This window comes from Phascolarctos cinereus, unplaced genomic scaffold (genome assembly GCF_003287225.1).
Source record: "Phascolarctos cinereus isolate Bilbo 61053 unplaced genomic scaffold, phaCin_HiC Scaffold_2;HRSCAF=192, whole genome shotgun sequence".
Taxonomy (NCBI): domain Eukaryota; kingdom Metazoa; phylum Chordata; class Mammalia; order Diprotodontia; family Phascolarctidae; genus Phascolarctos; species Phascolarctos cinereus.
Window position 1 is genome coordinate 162,166,271 of NW_027555625.1, and position 17,956 is coordinate 162,184,226.

General features: G+C 38.8%; 1 long non-coding RNA gene across 1 annotated transcript; it reads left to right on the forward strand.

The window, feature by feature from the left end:
- Position 1: 1 nt before the first annotated feature.
- On the forward strand, positions 2–10,576 carry LOC144455830 (uncharacterized). The gene is made up of 2 exons (XR_013484626.1): positions 2–7,928; positions 8,193–10,576. It is a non-coding gene; the product is annotated as an uncharacterized LOC144455830 (long non-coding RNA).
- The last annotated feature ends 7,380 nt before the right edge of the window (positions 10,577–17,956 follow it).

Below are 17,956 nucleotides of genomic sequence, written 5' to 3' on the forward strand. Positions count from 1 at the left end.
TCTATATCTATATATATATACACACATACACACACACAATATAATATCTGTTTTGTGGTATATGAGGAAGAAATGTAAGTAGAAAGAACACATGTATATGCAAATTGTATATATTCCCATCCACAGATTTATATATTATATATATAGGTATATTCTTATTGATCAGTTGTATCAAAATATATAAACACTCATACAGAATTATTAAGGGGCATCACAAAATCGAAATTGAGCTGCTATCAATATTAAATGAAATTATGGAAGAATCTGTGCTCTAGCTAAGTTCATTTTACAATTTGTGACATGATCATTCTTACCACCTCTTTAAAATTTTAGCTACTGTAGTTGAAAAATATATAGAATGTATAATTTATCTGTGTGTGTTTCTGGAAACTTAACAGTGGCAATGATTAGTCACAAATGAGCTGATAACAAAACATGGTTACATTCAGCCATCCATCTTGTATGTACCCATGCTGAAATATGTGTGTAGATGCTGTTTTTCTCACTTAAGAAAAGCCCACCATTGCATAGACTAATTATAAAAGTGCAGATTGATGAAAGTGAATGAAGCTGTTACTACTTCAGGCAGGGAACCTATTTCCCATTGTTTGCAATCATAGTTTGGACATATAAGCTGGGGGGGAGAGGGGAGAGAGGTAATTACTGTTAGAGAATTTAAAGTAAGAAATTAAAGGATAGCAGCTGGAGAGATAATAATTGTGTGTCATTTACTTTAAGAGTTGGAACTCTAAAGATTATCTCTCATTTGTGGATTAAACCAAATACTTTTCTTCTAAGTGACCAGATAGTCTATGTTACCTGCCCTTTTAGGGAGTAAAGATGTCTCACCTCTTTAGGTCCCCCAGCATGCAGTGCTCACTTGGCAGGGGTAAATGGGCATGTTCCTGGAAGGACTATATAAATCTTCCAGTTGCTGTCACCATTTCCAATAGTCATGTTGGAGTCAGGTGCCCTAGGTTTAAGGCCTGGCCCTGCTAATAAGTCACTTAATCTCCTTGGGTCTCAGATCATTATTAACACTAATAACAGCAATGTACTTTATATACATTATTTCATATGATCCTCACAACAACCCACAAGAAGTAAGTCATAGTTGCTATCACCCTTATTTCATCAATGAGGAAATGGAACCTGATGGAATGTACATGCATCTGAGGAGGGATTCAAACCTACATCTTTCCCTCTTCAAGTCCATTACTCCGTCACACACTGTACCGCATTACGTTTCTTTTTCTGTCTAATGAAGGGCTAGAATAGATAATCTTTAAGATATTTTCTAGCTCTAACATCCTATGGTTATAGCATACATGAACAAGATACAGGCTAAGTTGTCTTTTTTGGGGGAGGGAGGAGTCTATAAACCCTAAATCCAGGCCAGTGACATTGTATACTTCATATAGACAGAACATGAGAGAGATACTGAAAGGAGCCTGACTGACAGTATTGAAACCACCACATTTGGACTCTACTACCTTAATACCCAATGTGGGAAAGCAGTGGCACTTAAAATGATGAAACTGGGGAAAACATGAGTATCTGCCCTCATATACATAAAAGAAGTTCACACGAGAAAGGAGGACAATATTATAGGAACCCAGAGATTTCATTTTGCAAATAGCTTAAAAAGGGGAAGATTCCAAAGAATGAAAAAGATTTCAGATATCATCCTGGACCTTCCCCCCCACAAAAAATAATCAAGAAGACATCATAGGCCTACGTTCTCATCTGTAAAATCTTTATAGGAACACTGTGGGAGCATAGTCTTACAGATGGAGGGGACATTAGACATCATCTATTCAACTCCTCCTCATTTTGCAGATGAGATAATGAGGCCTAGAAAGATAAAATGACATACCTAAGGTCACTCAGGTAATAAGTGGCAGAGCCAGGATTCAAACCCATGTCTTTTTAAGTCCAAATACCCTTCTTTTCCCACTGTGCCATAATACAGTGAATACAGATGGGAACAGACAGGCTTTCAAATAAGAATTTCTATAGCATACCATGTCTTCAGAGTTGCAAAATCATGTGAGAGGTGCAAAGAACTTAAGATATCCCTCTAAGCCACTTGGTGATTTCAGAAAAGCGTTTGGCTTATTAGAAGAAAGGGAGGCAGTAAAAACTCCTCTCAAACCATGTATCTCCCATGCATAGGTTAAAACCATACAAGGTTCTATGACTGCACCAACCATGGAGATTAATTTGTTTGGCTATTGGCTAATTATCAACTTGAGAGTGAGTGAGGCATAAAACAAGTTGGCATATTGTCACCTACATTGTTTACTATTCCCATGGACAGCGTCTTGCCCAGAGTCCAAATAGAATCCAGTACCTCTTAATAGTAAAAATGTCCACATGTTCTTTTTTCAAATGTGATAAATAAGCTGTGTTTTTTTTTCAAATGGAGGACATAAAGGATTAAGAATAATTTGTAATTAGCACATATGTTCAATATTAAAAGTTTTTTTTTCTTTTAAATAGAGTAAACATTCCCCTCTAAGTCTTATTTATACAGTTAATTTGCTTCACAAGCCTTTGTTTTAGAAATAGCATAAAAATGACACTTCTGTGTACTCAGATCACAGATGTCACTTGAAATCCAAGTTATTTAGGGTTTATGGTTAACTTGCTCACATGATCACCTCATCACTCTAGGGTCCTTAGGTGAGATGTCCTGCCTTCATGCTGGGAAGGAGGTTCTGACATCGGAGGGAACAAAACCCTGAAGCCAGACAAGAGAACCCTAATACGGTTCCCATTTAAATCTAGAAATGCAAACAAATGGTTCACATAGGTGCAGCAGCATGGCCAGCCTGAAATGATGTAGGTCTGACCTTTATTATCAAGCAATACAAAGAGTATCATAGGAGGTAGCCTGAGGCAGCCGCTTCTCCAGCTTCCTGGTAGCATCTGAATTAGAGAGGGAGCCTTACTCTAGTGTCCTCCTTGCAGGGCAGTGATTCCCAAACTTGGGGGAATTGTAGCATTCCAGCTCTGCTGATCTGATATTGGGGTAAACCTCAACCCCACTGCCTACATTCACTCCTTTCTCCTCATTATTTCCCCCACCCCTACCCTTGCCCAGTGTTCCCTGGTTACAAAGATTTGAAATATACTGCAAGTCAAATCATTCCCTCCTTGCCACCTCTACCACCTCCATAAAATAATAGTAAACATAGCCCACATGGTAAATAATAACGCTTTCTCAGATATTGACTTTATGAAGGCATTTAATTATATCTAAATTTAGTTTATTTTCTATATTCTCAGATGTTTTTACTACTCCTTCATGCCATCAGCCAAGATCTTTGCTCCTTGTGAGAGGTGGCATCTCTTCCCTCTCTAACCTACCTTCTGCAGAGCTGACAGAGTAGTGGCCTAAAAAATACATATGACCATGTCACTCCCTACCTCAAAAAGCTCTAATGCCTCCCTGTTATCTCTAGGGTAAAGTGCAGATTGCTCTTGGCACTGAAAACCCTTTGTTATAACTTCCTTTTTTCCCCCTAGGTTTCTTCCTTTTTCTAGGTTCTCCTATAGGTAGGAGGCTACAGCCTCCTTTTCCAGGTTCTCTTTCACATTACTTGCTTTCATGAACTGTACTCCAGCCAAACTGTTCTACTTCCTGTCCTTCTACCCAAAAGTCCATCTCCTGGCATTCCTTCCTCAGTACACCTGTTTGGCTCCCTGGCTTACTTCAAAGCTCAGGCCAAGTGCTACCTCCTCCTGCCTCACACCAGCAGCTCAAGCTCCACCCCAAATTGCCTTGTTTTTGTTTTGTACACATTTTATACTTCCCTATATGACGCATATTGTTTCCCTCAATGAAGTATAAACTTAGTGCCAGGACTGTTTCATTTTTGTGCTCCCAGGTGCCACCACAGTGTCTGGTCAGCAACTTAAATGTCTATTGAATGAATGAATGAATGAATGATGACCCCCATTCATCTACACCTGTTCAAGAAAAGAGTAGTGTCAGAAAGGAGTTTTGTTTTGTTTTATTTTTTTAAGAGGCAAGAAGTTTGTAAAGGGGAGTAGGTGAATTTTGGTAATCTGCCTCTTGGCAACAAAGTCATTATTCAAATAAATGTAACATTATTTACATTGTGAAGACCTTGAAGAGGAATGCAGTCAGAATAGTTCTTAACCCTAAGCCAAAATACTCATGTTCATGTGGATCTGTGAACGATATGAATCACAACCCATCCAAGCTTGGCCATCATGTTTGACTCTTGTCCAAGTCTGATGACACCTTTTAGACCTAGTCTTTGAAATTTCTCTTCTATTCTCATGACCATATTTTCAATATACCTGTGTAACTGCAGCTTGCTCCATTCACAACTCCATTAATTCATTAGAAAATGTTATCTTCCATGTTGGACCTTTGCTTTCATGGGAAATTTGGGGTCACCAGTGGAGCTTTGTAATTTCCCATAGGCAGTCTATCCCACTCTCCTCTTGTTTGAACCCAACTTGCCCATATGTACTAAACTAGATATATGTACAGCTCTCTTTTTATTAGCCTCCTAGCTACCCAGACTAGATGCCATGCCCTGAAAGACTTAACCATTTCAGCCCCAGACTTGATAGGTGAGGACTTCATATGACTTCCTAAACGTAGGAAGGCTCCAGCTATGCCTCATTTTCCTCCTCAGCCATCTTCTGGACATCTACTCTGCACCCTCAAACTATCATTTTTTTAGTTCTGGAATTATAATCAAATCATTGCTTCCCTGCTACTGGAAAAAGTGTGTCTACTCTTCTTGTCTGCATTCAACATCCTTATAAATTTTCCAACTAAAATACTCTTCCCTGATCATCACTTCCTTAAGTATGTTGCCTCCCCCATTAGAATGTAAGCCCTTTGAGGGCAGGCACTATCTTTGGTTTTTTATTTGTATTCCCAGTTCTTGATACGCAAGTGCTTAATAAATACATATTTTTCATTAATTCAGTTATTCATATTGATGGATAAGCTTTATGGGATATGCATCTAAATGTATGTTATAATCAGGAAAATAGACATTCTTCATCCATTTGTTTTTTCCTGTATAGGTGGTCAAGTCAAACTCCTTTGAGTGATCTCTTCTAGAAAGTTCTGCAGTGTTCCAGGACTTGGTGCAATTAGTACAATGTCCTCTGCAAACAGAACGTATTAGGGACTTCCCCTCCACAGGGAGTCGTATCTTCAACTTGGACATTGCACTGGAGCTCCTTCCTGACAGAGACAAACCTTTGGCAAGCATTTACCTTGCTTTTTCATGCCTTGCCTAGTGTTTATGATCAAGGAGTCACTCAACAGGATTATTTCTCTTATTATGTATTTCAAGGAATTTTGAATGATTTTGATGTATAGGTGGGTAACACCTTGTTTAAAAAAACCCACAGAGTATTTTCAATCACTAAAGTACAAGTCCAGTTGTGTCACACACACACACACACACACACACACACACACACACACACACATGCTGTTGCTCTGTTTGGCATTCAAAGCCCTTCATAACATAGTCCCCCTCCTACTTTTCCTGTTCTCTTACATCTTACTCCCCCATCACACTGGCCTCCTGGCTGTTCCATGAACAAGACACACCATCTCTTGGCTCTGGGCATTTTCTCTGGCTTTCCTTCTTGCTTGGAACACTGTCTTTTGCTTCTTTATGTATCCCCTGTGCTTCATTCAGTGCCTGACACATAGCAGGCACTTAAGAGATGTTTAGTAATTGATTGATTAAAAATTTTCCTACCCAACAGCAAGTATTGGGTGGGGATATAGACACCAAGGCCTTTGTCTCTGTGCTCCTAGAGATCCACAGCCAAGTCTATTTGAGGGGCACACCAGTGCTTCCATAGAGCAGTCACTTTTTGGAGGTGTAGCCTACAAGTATCCTGGTCCCAAAAGGGCTGGGCCTCCAAGATAAAGCAGCTCAGTACAGGTAGCAGACAAGCTTTGTTTCACATTTAGCCAGGAGAGACTTGAGGCAGGCAGATTCACCAGCAGGGGAGTCAAGGTGTGAGGTGATGAAGACCTGTGTTAGAGTGGTGGCAACATCAGAAGAGAGAACGGTATGTATCCAAGAGATGTTGCAAAGGTAAAATTTACAAGCCTTGGAAATATTGTATGGGATGGTGAAGTGGTGAGAGATAGTGAAGAATCCAGGATGGCTTTTTGTTTGCAAGCCTGAAGGGACTAGGAGAATGGTGGGATCTTCCATACTAATAAGGGTGGTAGGAGGTAAGAAGCTCTTAAGTGGAAAGATTAAAATGAGTTTCATTTTGGACATAATAAGTTTAAGACATCTATTGGACATACTGAGATGTCTGAAAGCAGTTGGAGATGTGAGATTGGAGGTCAGCAGAGAATTAGTTTGGGGCAGGATAGGCCAATTTGAGAGTCAGCAGCATAGAGATAGTAGTTAAATACATGGAGCTGATGAACTCACCAAGGGAAATAGTATAGAAGGAAAAGAGGAGGGGACCTAGGACAGAACACCAAGGAACACCTAAGGGTAGAGGGCATGATCTTGAAGAGGATCCAGCAAAGGAGACAGAAGGAGCAGTCAAGTAGTAGGAGAACAAGGAGAGAGTGATGTCCTGAAAAACCTATACAGAAGAGAGTATCGAGGAGAGAGTGATCAGTCAAAGGCTGCAGAAAGGTCAAGGAGACTAAGGATTGAGAAAATGCCATTGAATTTGGCAACTAAGAGATCAGTAGTAATTTGGGAGAGAGCAGTTTTAGTGGAATGATAGGGTCAGAAACCCAACTGTACAAGGTCAAGAAGAGTGGAAGGAGAGAAAGTAGAGGCACCTATTGGAGATGGCCTCTTGAAGGAGTTTAGCTACAAAGGGTGGAAGACATACGGGATGATAGCAGGGAGGGAAGGATCAAGTGAGAGGTTTTTTTCAGAATGGGAAAGATGTGGGCATATGTGTAGGTGGTAGGGAATGAGCCAGTAAACAGGAAGAGATTGTAACTTATAGTGACAACAAGGGGATGACAGAGGGGGCTCAATCTCTTGGAGGCGATGAGATGGAATGAGCTCATTTGAACAATTAGAAGAGTTAGCATTAGTAAAGAGTAAGGCTACTTCATCATGTGAGACAGGAGCAAAGGAGATAGTGGCAGAAGGCACGGATCTGAATAATAAAAGATGAGGAAGAAGAGAGAAGGGAGAGCTCAAGGTGAATGGATTCAGTTTTTGTTTTTTCTTTTTTTTTCTGTACAATATGAGGTAAAATTTCTCAACTGAAGGGGCAGGGAGGGGAACCATGGGAGGTTTGAGGAGGGAAAGAAAGGTTTGGAAGAGCCACTGTGGAGACTGGGATAGTGAGTTCATAAGTGAATTAAAAAGCCAAATTCATTTGCGGAGTCGGGTGGGGAGGTACAGGTTGCCACAAAAATGGAATGTAGCAAAATGAAAAAGCCTAGCACTGAGAAAGAAAAGCCTAACCTACTTTTTTAAGAGGATGATTGTGTGGCATCATCCAAGGTAAAGTGTTAGTCAATTGAGAGTAGCCTTTCTCTGTAGCTTAAATTGGGAGGAAGAGAATAAAAAGTAATGGTTGTTTGGACACAGGGTACATTTCAATGTCTTCGATGATTTACCTGGCTGTTTATTTTTTCTCATTGGGTTTTCTCTTATGTGTGGTTAAGTTAATAAAATATTTTCAAAACTATTCATATAATGATCCTATAGTGTTACAGTCTTACATCTTTCAGGAACATTGACTGATTGTATCCATGAGCTGCTCCAGCCAGCACAATTGAAAGGTTTGGTACCTGTCCTTCAGGTCCATTCCTCTCCTTTAGCTACTCTCCAAAAGAGCAGTCCATTACTGATAACAGAAATGTTGGAAAAATGGATCACAAAGAGCATTTCTTTTATGACACTACTGGTTTCTAAAAGGTATTAACTGATCTCAGAAATACATTTGCTTTACTGCTTAGTAATGGGGTATAAGCCTGTAACATTAAAAGTGAGATGTCCAAAAAAAGGGGGAGGAGGGCAGCTATGCCTGAGAGTCATAAATGTGCTCACAGGTCTAATTTGTGTTGTTTTGGGAGTCCTAAATACATAGTGTGTAAAAAAATAAAAAATACCATGCTTCAAGCAAGAGTAGGACCTAGATTTTGTAGTCATTTTTTTTTATTGTGTCTTTATCCTCTACAGATCAGTGAAAAAGTCTTGTTTAAGTTCATCTGGGAATCTTGCTACCTTTTAATAAGATGGTAGCATGTTCAAAATAATATACGGACTATTTTTTAGTATGGAAAAGCCCTTAGCTGAGGAACTCCATAACTCCACACACCAGGGTCTTTAGCATGGACTGTACATCGCCTCCTTTATTTGAAGAACAACATTTGCTACCTGTTTAAGCAGGTATGAATGAAAAAAATCAGAAGAGGCCACTACCATCAGAGGCCTCCCTTGCCTTCCACCTCCTCTGGCCCTGCTGTCCCAGAACTCATCGAAGCTGCTTTCCTACTCACAGTTTAGATGAGGTGGGAGTCATCAACCGTGTTCCTTCCAGTGAAATGGAGGACTGCCAGGCCATCTGCCCTGCCATTGCATCCGAAGGTCCCCTAGGCCTTTCCATCTGCCTTGCCTCTATGCCCTGCAGTCCCTTGGCTTTGTCGTCTGGCCACTGATGTACCCTAAGGACTCCCGGACCTCAGCCATGCATCATGCAGTTCAAGTCTTTTATGTCTGTATTGTCTTCCCCAATTGGAATGTGAGCTCCTTGAGAGCAGAGACTGTCTTACTTCTCTCCTTCCCTCATCCCCCCTTAGTGAATTGCTTGGCGCCTAGTAAGCACTTGATATTTTTTCTTTCATCTGTCCATTCATTTCCTTATGCTTTCCACACAGAAGCATTGTCTATTTGCTAGTGCCATTTATAGGATTTTGTCTTTCTGTAAGAGCTCGTGTTTGTATGGTGCTTTCATATGTACACAGATTTCTTCACAACAGCCCTATGAGGTAAGATAATGCAAGTATTATCATCGTTCTCATTTTATAGATGAGAAAACTGAGGAGTTATAATTTACCCAAGGTAATACAGCAAGGAGAAGATCTGGGGATTGAAACCAAGTTTTCTGACTCCTAAGACTGGTCTTCTTTCTTCTACACTGTGCCTGAGGCATTGATCTCCTGAGCGCAATTACACCCCAGATAGATGCATGTCGAGGTGCCCTATCTGCTACTTATAGTCGCTAAAAAAGAACCTCAGTGCCACAGCCTTTGCAGCCATGTGCTAATGAATTGTGCACAGTTACTCTCCTGCTCAAAAATCTTCAGTGGTTCTTATTGCCTCTAGGATAAAATATTATTTGTATTTGTTTTTGTTTGAATTTAGAGCCATTCATAATCTGACTTTAGCCTAACTTTTCAGACTTTTTTTTTTCCGCATTGCTTCCCCTCCTAGATTTTGTGTTCCAGATAAACTGACCTATTTGCTGTTCTTCCTATTTGACATTTTATCTCCCATCTCCATGACTATACAGGCTGTTCTCCTGCCTGGAACCTTCTTCCTCCTCATCTCTGTCAATTAGAACCTGTAGCTTCTTTTAAGTCTCTGATTAAGTCTCCTACAGGAGAGCTTTCCTAATCTTTTTTGGTCATCCCTAATCCCACTTCCTATTCCTTTACATTTAGTTTTTATGTATTTTATAATTTTAATTTTCACATCTACTGCTATATGTTGTGTTTGCAATTTTAACGAAAGGATAAACTGAGGCAAATCTCTGAGCAAGATAACATTTGTTAACCGGGCTGTGCTGCCTGCCAATAAATAGGTCAGTGGCTTGCCTCCGTTAATGTCAAAGACCCTGAGCAAAAGGATACCTCCTCTTCTATAGGTTTTGGGGAGTATGGAACAGGGTAGATGACATTATAGGACTGAGGGCAACATAATTGGTTACAGACTGAGGCCCAGGGAACACCCATCTTCTTTTTCCATCATACATCTTTCCATTGACATCTTTTATTTCTTCTGTTTGAAGTCCCATTGGTTATATTTTGTAGCCTGCTGTTCCCCACCATACACAACTTCATTGCACTCTATGTGATATTTGTTTTGATTTCATCAAAGACTTATATTCCAGAAAACAAAGAGAGCTAAGACAAAGCACTAGGGCAGGAATATGTCTCTCTTTCATACAGTGAAACATGGAACCTTAGGAAGCTCAGGCAATCCCATGATACAAGGAAGATACACTAAGTTTGAATTCTTCAACTAAAGTTTGTAACCTGTATTCTGTTGTCATGACAACCATTTTCAGCTGTCATGCAGATGAGAATAATAAATGTTTGTTGGATTGATTATAATTAGTATCATTATGCAATATTTGTCACTGACCATGAATAACCACATTAGACGTTAATGATCTCATGTTCTCTTCCCAACAGACTCCTCATCAATTGAGGCATTGTTCAACATCTGAGTAAAATATTGATCAGTGAGCACTAGAATAAGAGTTCAGAAAAATTAAATGAAACTCCAACAGGTTTTCTTTTGTCTCATTCTTCCAATCAAATAAAAGAAGTTAAGAGCTATGGTCTTGGCTGACTGGATCCTTGCATCACAAATGCAACTCCAATATATTTTCCTTTAGTATTCCCTCAGTGTATCACTCCTCCAACAAAATACAGAGTAAATGGTGACCCAGATGGTGTCCTAGATGGAGGCGGGCAGGCAGCCCAGCTCCCATACATCCACTCCAGTAAAAACATAGGAATTATACCAGACCAAAAAATAATCAAGAAATCCAATGAGAAACTTCAGTAAGTGACTTTTTCTTCCTCACATCTTCACAAGTCAGCCGGAAACCTATAAGCAATAGAAAAGGGAACCCACTAGCAAACCAGCACCTACGTTCAGACCTCTAAGCCAGCAGCACTCCCCAGAACCACCAGAAACCAGCTTAAGATATATAGATCCCAAAGCAGCAAAAGAAGGCTCTGTGAAGAAAGCCCCAAAAGCAGGATGGAGTCAAGATGGTGGAGTGAGAAGAATCACCAGAATACTGCCACACAATCTAGAAAATGTACAAGACTGAACTCTGATCAGGAAAGCCAAGGGAAAAAAAATCACAGTCATTGTTTTAGTTTGGTGCGATTTAGGAAGACAGGTTGATAGATACTGGGGTGGCAACTGGCTAGGAGCACCTGAGGCAGTAGCAGTTGTGGAAGCATTCCAGTACACAGAGAATGAAGAGAGCCAACACAGAGTACTAGGCCAGGAAGCACAGGGGAAGAAGGAGAGCCCCGGGCATCCCTGAACTAGCACTGACTACAAACTGGAACCATCTGGCAACTCTGCTTTCCATTGTCCAGTTCTGGGTCATGGATCCAGGGTAGTTGGAAGGAAGAGTGGACCACTCTCTCTCTGTACTGAGCAAGCAACAAGTTTTGGAAATGTAGCCATGTGGCTCTGAGCATAAGCCAAGCAACAGGAATTCGGTTCTAGCCTTTAGGCTAGCTTCTAAGCCTGCAGTGGAATAATCAGGGAAGAGATCTCATGCCACAGGGGAGCCAGCAGATATTGCTCCAAACCTGCAGAGCCTCTTAGAAGGCTAACAGTGACCTAGTTCAGGAACAGTCTACTGAAATTCAATCAGGCACAAGCCAACATACCTACATTTGGACCAAGAAGTTGCAGAACACTCTGGAAGCACTGGAAGCTTGTAGGCCCCCAGTCATAGCTATGAAAGCCGAAGAAGGACATAAAAGGGACAAGTTCAGGCCAGACAGCCCCACTACACCCTCCCCCCACCCCTGCCAAATACACAGAACCTAGCACTAACAAAGTACAAAGTCAAGACAAAGGCTGAAAAAAATGAACAAATGAAAAAGAACCTGAGCATAAAGAGCTACTGTGGTGATGAAGAAAACTTAAGACACAAACAGAAGACAATTACCTGGAAAACATCTACAGGCAAAGACTTAAGGAAATATGCAGATTGGATACAAGTCCAACAAGAACTCCCATAAGAATTAAAGATATTAAAAACCAAATGAGAACTTTGGAAGGAAGATACGAGAAGAGAAATAATAGCTTGGTAAATAAATTCCTCAAAAATTAAAATGGCCAAATGGAAGAAATCCTAAAATGAAAACTCCTAGAAATATTATAACAAAAATCCAGAGCTCATGGGTCAAAGAAAAATACTGTAAGCCATCAGAAAAAAAGAATTCAAGTACTGCAAAGTCAGAGTCAGGATAACACAAGATTTAGCTGCCGCTATTATAAAGAAATTGGGAACTTAATATAATATTCCAAGCTCTTTCCTAACAAACAAGAATAAACTACCCAGCCAAATAGAGTATAATCCTTCAAGGGAAAATTTTAATATTTAATGAAATAAAGGACTTTCAAGCATTCCTGATTAAAAAAAAATAATACCAAAGCTAAATGAAAATTGTGATTTTCAAACACAGGGCTCAAGAGAATCATAAAAACAAGACAACAAAAACAACCAAACAACCTTAACAAAAACATGACTGAGAAATCATAAGGGACTAAACAAAACTGAACTGCTTACATCCATATAAGGGGAGATGATTCACATAGACCCTGAGAACTCTATCATCATTCAGAAATTTGAGGGATCCTAATTATAGTGAGGGCCTGGGAGGAATCCTGTTATGTTTAAATGATCAAAAAAGAAGACTGGAAGGATAGGGAAGAGGAATGCACTGTGATGGGAAGGAAGAGAAGGAGGGAAGAAAATAATCCCGCAAAAGTGGAATACATAAGGAAGAGTTTATACAACAGAGGAAGTTGTGGGGAGGGCAAAGCAACATGAAAGGAAGAGATGGGGGAAAAGATGACAAATATGAGAATAGGCTAAAGAGAAATACACAATTAGCAGTCATAACAGTGAATGTGAATGGGATGGGATGAACTCACAAAATGGAAGAGGATTGAAGAATGGATTAGAAACCAGAATCTAAGAATATGTTGTTTACAACAAACACACTTAAAACAAAAAGATACATACAGAGTTGAAATAATGAGCTAGAGAAGAATTTATTCTGCTTCAACTGAAGTTGAAAAGCAGGGGTATCAATCATGATCTCAAAGCAAAAGCAAACATAAACCTAATTAAAGGAAATAAACACGTAAAATGCATTTTGCGAAGAGGTATCATAGACAACGAAATTCAATACTGATGCAGACGATGACTAACAGTATTGAACATGTGAACAATGACTCAATACTGAACATATATGCACTAAATGGCACAGAAACTAAATTCTTAAAGGAAAAGTTAAATGTCACAGGAAGAAATAGACAGTAAAACTATAATAACAGGGAACCTCAGTTTATCCTTTTTAGACCCAGATAAATCTAACCACAAAATAAACAAGAAAGAAGTTAAAGAGGTAAATAGAATTTTAGAAAAGTTAGGTACAATGGATCTCTGGAGAATATTGAATGAAAATAGAAGTGGATATATCTATTTCTCAGATTTGTTGCACCTTTACAGAAATTAGAGCCTAAAAAATCACAAATACAGAAGAATAGAAATATTAAATGTGTTGTTTTTGAACATAATGTAGTAAAAATTACATGAAGCATAGATTAAAATTAATTGATAACCAAATAATTTAATTCTAAAGAAAACCCAAGAAGCTCATTTCTAATGGAGGAGACAATATGCATGCATATATGTTCAATAATAATAATTATTTACCAAAATGAAGTCAGAATGGTTACATGACTTAGATGTAAAGAGTGGTACCATAAGCAAATTAGGGGAACATGGAGTGTTACCTGTCAGATCTATAGATAAAGGAAGAATTTATGACCAAACAAGAGATAGCATTATGGGATATAAAATGGATAATTTTGTTTACATTAAATTAAAAAGGTTTTGCACAAACAAGATTCCATAGTAATTATCCTCAGGTTTGTAGGAAAGTCTTGTAATAGAATCAAATACAGCTTTTTGTAAAAATGAAACCTTAGCAGAAAATAAATGAACTTAAAATATTTGGTATGTATTTTCCTTGAGCATTCTTTGAGTGTTTCATCCCTCTAGCCAGCTCAGTATATTGACTGCTGCCTAAGTACTTTAAAAAAAAAATCATTCATTTTCATTAAATTTCCTTATATCAATGGCTGAAAATCACACGTCAGAGTATGAGATGGTATATGGTCGAGACTACATCTTATTAGACAAAAAAAAAAGTCTTATTTACAGAGGAGGTGTCAGAAGCCATCAGCTTTGACAGTTTTTACACTTCCTTTGAAAACCACACTGGCAAACCAATTTCTCTGATAAGAGTACCAACACCATATGTATTGATTAAAGAAAAATCAATTAAAACTAAGGCCTAGATGGAGAGAGGTTGACTATATCTATTTCCTAGTTTCTTGTAAAAGGGTCAGTTTTTAAAAGTCATATTTTAAGTCATATTAATTAGCAGTCACTTATTTAATCAGTACCAGAAATATAACCCATCTTTTGTTCCTGGTGAAAGAAGATAAGGATGAGGATAATTGAGCAGCACAGATAATTCAGAAGCTTCATTTTAGTTCATACCTTCAAACTCATCCACTGTCTTTTTTTTTTAAACCAAATCTTCTAATATAAAATCAGCTAATTTAATTTTCATCTTTTCCTTGGCTAATGAGCAAGAAATTGATATTCAGACAGGCAGAGGAACAGAAAAAGACTGAATAACTGATCTCAAAGGCTTATTCAAATTCTCAAGTTCTAGGAATCTGTCAACTCTTGAATAAGGAAGGAATTCGTGGAAATTATAAACAGTAGGACTTGAATTCCAAAATTGAGGAATTGCTGGGTTTTTACTGAAAATAAGTCACAGTTCAACAATCTGTTAAATATCTACACAATGCTAGACTGAAGAAAATACTTCAGTACTCATGAATGAGCCATCTACTTTGTCGGACTACTTCCATTCCCTATGGGAGAAGGTTGTGGGAAGAATGGAAAATAAGATATACTGAGTAGAATAAGGAGAAGAGAATTGTGTCGGCAATATGGATTTGGGTTTATGAAGCCAACTAGAGCTTGAATTTGTAGAAAGACAAGAAATTTGTAGAAATTGAAAAACATATAAAGAATAATACCCTGCAAACTCAGATTCTGCTTCTGACTTCTGTAAAAGAAAATTAAAGAGGAAGGAGCACTCTCAAGGAATACTAGAAGTAAGGACCTGAAAAAATGGGCTCAAGGAAAAGGAGAAAGTAATGGGCAAGGCAAAGTAAGTAGAACAAATGAGAAGGTAAAACAAATTGGTAGATTTGAATAGTAGTAGAACAAGTGGGTGAAATAGGAGTTGTAATGGGAAGTGATAGTGGCTGTGGAATTGAGACTAAAGAAAGAAATTTGAGTGAGGCCAACAAGTTTTTAAGAGCTTTTAAAATTCTTAAGGTACTTCTGGGACATATATATAGTATATATTGTATGTGTGTATATATATGTGTGTGTATATATATACATATATATACACACACACACACACATATATGTGTGTGTGTGTGTGTGTGTGTGTGTGTGTATAATATATATTGAAGGTATCATTGGTGGGGGAAAAAGGATCTGTAATGGAGGAGGGAAGACAACTTGACAGGAAGATGGAGAATTTAAAAGAGTGTTAAATAGAGGAGAATGTGAGTTGGGGGTAGGATGCTTCTAGATCAGGAGATTAAAAAAAAGATTTGAGGCTCTGAAAAAGAGGGAGCTCGATATTCTGAAGACAAAGCAGATTCTCGTCTCCCAGATAATCATTTAGTAGACCCTAGGACAGCTAGTGGTACAGTAGATAGAGCACCGGGCCTGGAGTCAGAAAGACCAGAGTTCAAATGTGACCTCAGACACTTACTAGCTGTGTGACCCTGGACAAGTCACTTAACCCCTGCCTATATAAAATGGGAGAAGGAAATGGCAAACCACTCCAATATCTTTGCCAAGAAAACCCCACAAACCACAGGGTCGCAAAGAGCTGGCCATGAGGCAACTTGGAGGTATAGTGGATAGAGTCCCAGTCCTGGAGTCAGGAAGACCTAATTTCAAATCCTGCCTCAGACACTTACTAGCTGTATGACGCTGGGGAAATCATTTAACCCTGTTTGCCTCAGTTTCCTCATCTATAAAATGAGCTGGACAAGGAAATGGCAAACCACTCCATTGTCTTTGGCAAGAAAACCCCAAATGGGATTGTGAAGAGTCAGATACAACTGAAACAACTGTCCAGCAACAAGAGCCACAGAAGCTGTTAGGTGACAGCCTGTTCAGCTAGTGTCAGAGGAAAAGGCCGCAAGTGGTCGTGGCTGGTGGTTCCTGCACAGGGCACTGAAGTGGCGATTTGTCAATCTGATAATAACGGAGAGGCCTGCTGCTTTCTAATATTCACTTCTTGTGATTTATATGGGCACAGAAGGAAACTAACAAGTTTTGCCAAAGATTATGAAGTCTTGAGCAAGAAAATTAAAGCGTATCCAAGTCATAGACTGTATTTTCCTATTTCCCGTTAAAGGCAAAGAATGCAGAAGTGGGAAAAAAGGCTTAACTGAACAGCTGGCTAAGAAAGTGGCATCTCTAAATGGGATTTAGACTTCTGAACTAGGTTTGAATACATTTGTGACAGACTTCTCATGAGGGATGGAATACATCTAACAAGGGCATGTGTACATATTTGTTGGGTGTCTTACAAATCTAATCAAAAGGACTTTAATCTGAAAGGCATAGGAAAGAAAGAAAAATACTTATGCATGTTTACCAGGTTAAATACATAGAAGCAGCTGCAAAGAAAGAAGAGATGCTAGTAGTTAAGATACCCAGAAATTCACAGGAAACAAAACCCAAGGACAGAGCCAGTAGTAACAACATGACTTCAAAATTTTATGATTCTGTGCTGTTCCTTCTGCTATACAAAACAATGCTGTGTCATGGACTAGAAAGCCAGCCTTGCATTCAAGAAGACCTGAGCTTAGGTCCAGATCTGTCATGTACTAGCTATGTGACTATAGGCGTTTAACCTCTCAGTGTCCTTGGCAATTCTCTAAGACTCTGAGTTAAAGACAGTAGCCACTGTCTTTCTGTGGAGGAACCTTTGGCAGTCTGAAACAAAACAAAACAAAAACAAATAAAAAACCCTCTTCTTCCACTTCCTGGATGTCACTCATGTTGGAACTAAGTAAATAGTTCTTTAATGTTTGCAAAGCACTTTATAGATATCTTATTTTATCTTTAAAACAATCTTAGAAGGTAGTTACTACTGTTATCTACATTTTACAAATGAAGAAACTGAGGCAAACACAATCAAAGTGACTTGCCAGGTCACACAGGTAGTAAATGTCTGAGGCCAGATTTGAACTCATCTTCCTGATTCCAGGTCTAATGCTGTATCCATTGCAGCCCCTAGTAAACTACCAGTAACCATAGAACAAAAAAATTAGATTTCATTGTCACAGCCATTTTTTTTTCCCAGTCATTGACCCTCCTTAAAGTCTACTTATCCAAATCTACTAAATTTACCACAATAACATGCCCTAGACCAGCAAGCACTTCTTAAACTGTGCTGAAAGAGTTTAAGAAGCCCTACCCTAGACCACCACCCTCATAAAAAGATTTTAGTCTGTTGTATATTGTAGAAAGTTTTGAAACAAAAACTATAAAGTCAGAAACAAGTAAAAGAGAAAGTAAGAAAATGATTGTTGTCACCATTAATTTTAGTATAGACTCTAACCATACCTATGGTGTGAAAAGCCATTGTATTTCAACTATAGAAACCAAAAACCAGTATCTGCAAACATTCATCTATAAAAATTATAAATCCTTCTTCCATTGATCTACATTACCATCAAGCATCTTTGCTTGATAAAAAAAAATGGATCTTTATTAAGAATGTGACTTATTATCCAAATCTTTGCTGGCCTGTTTCTCGCCATATATCATGCCT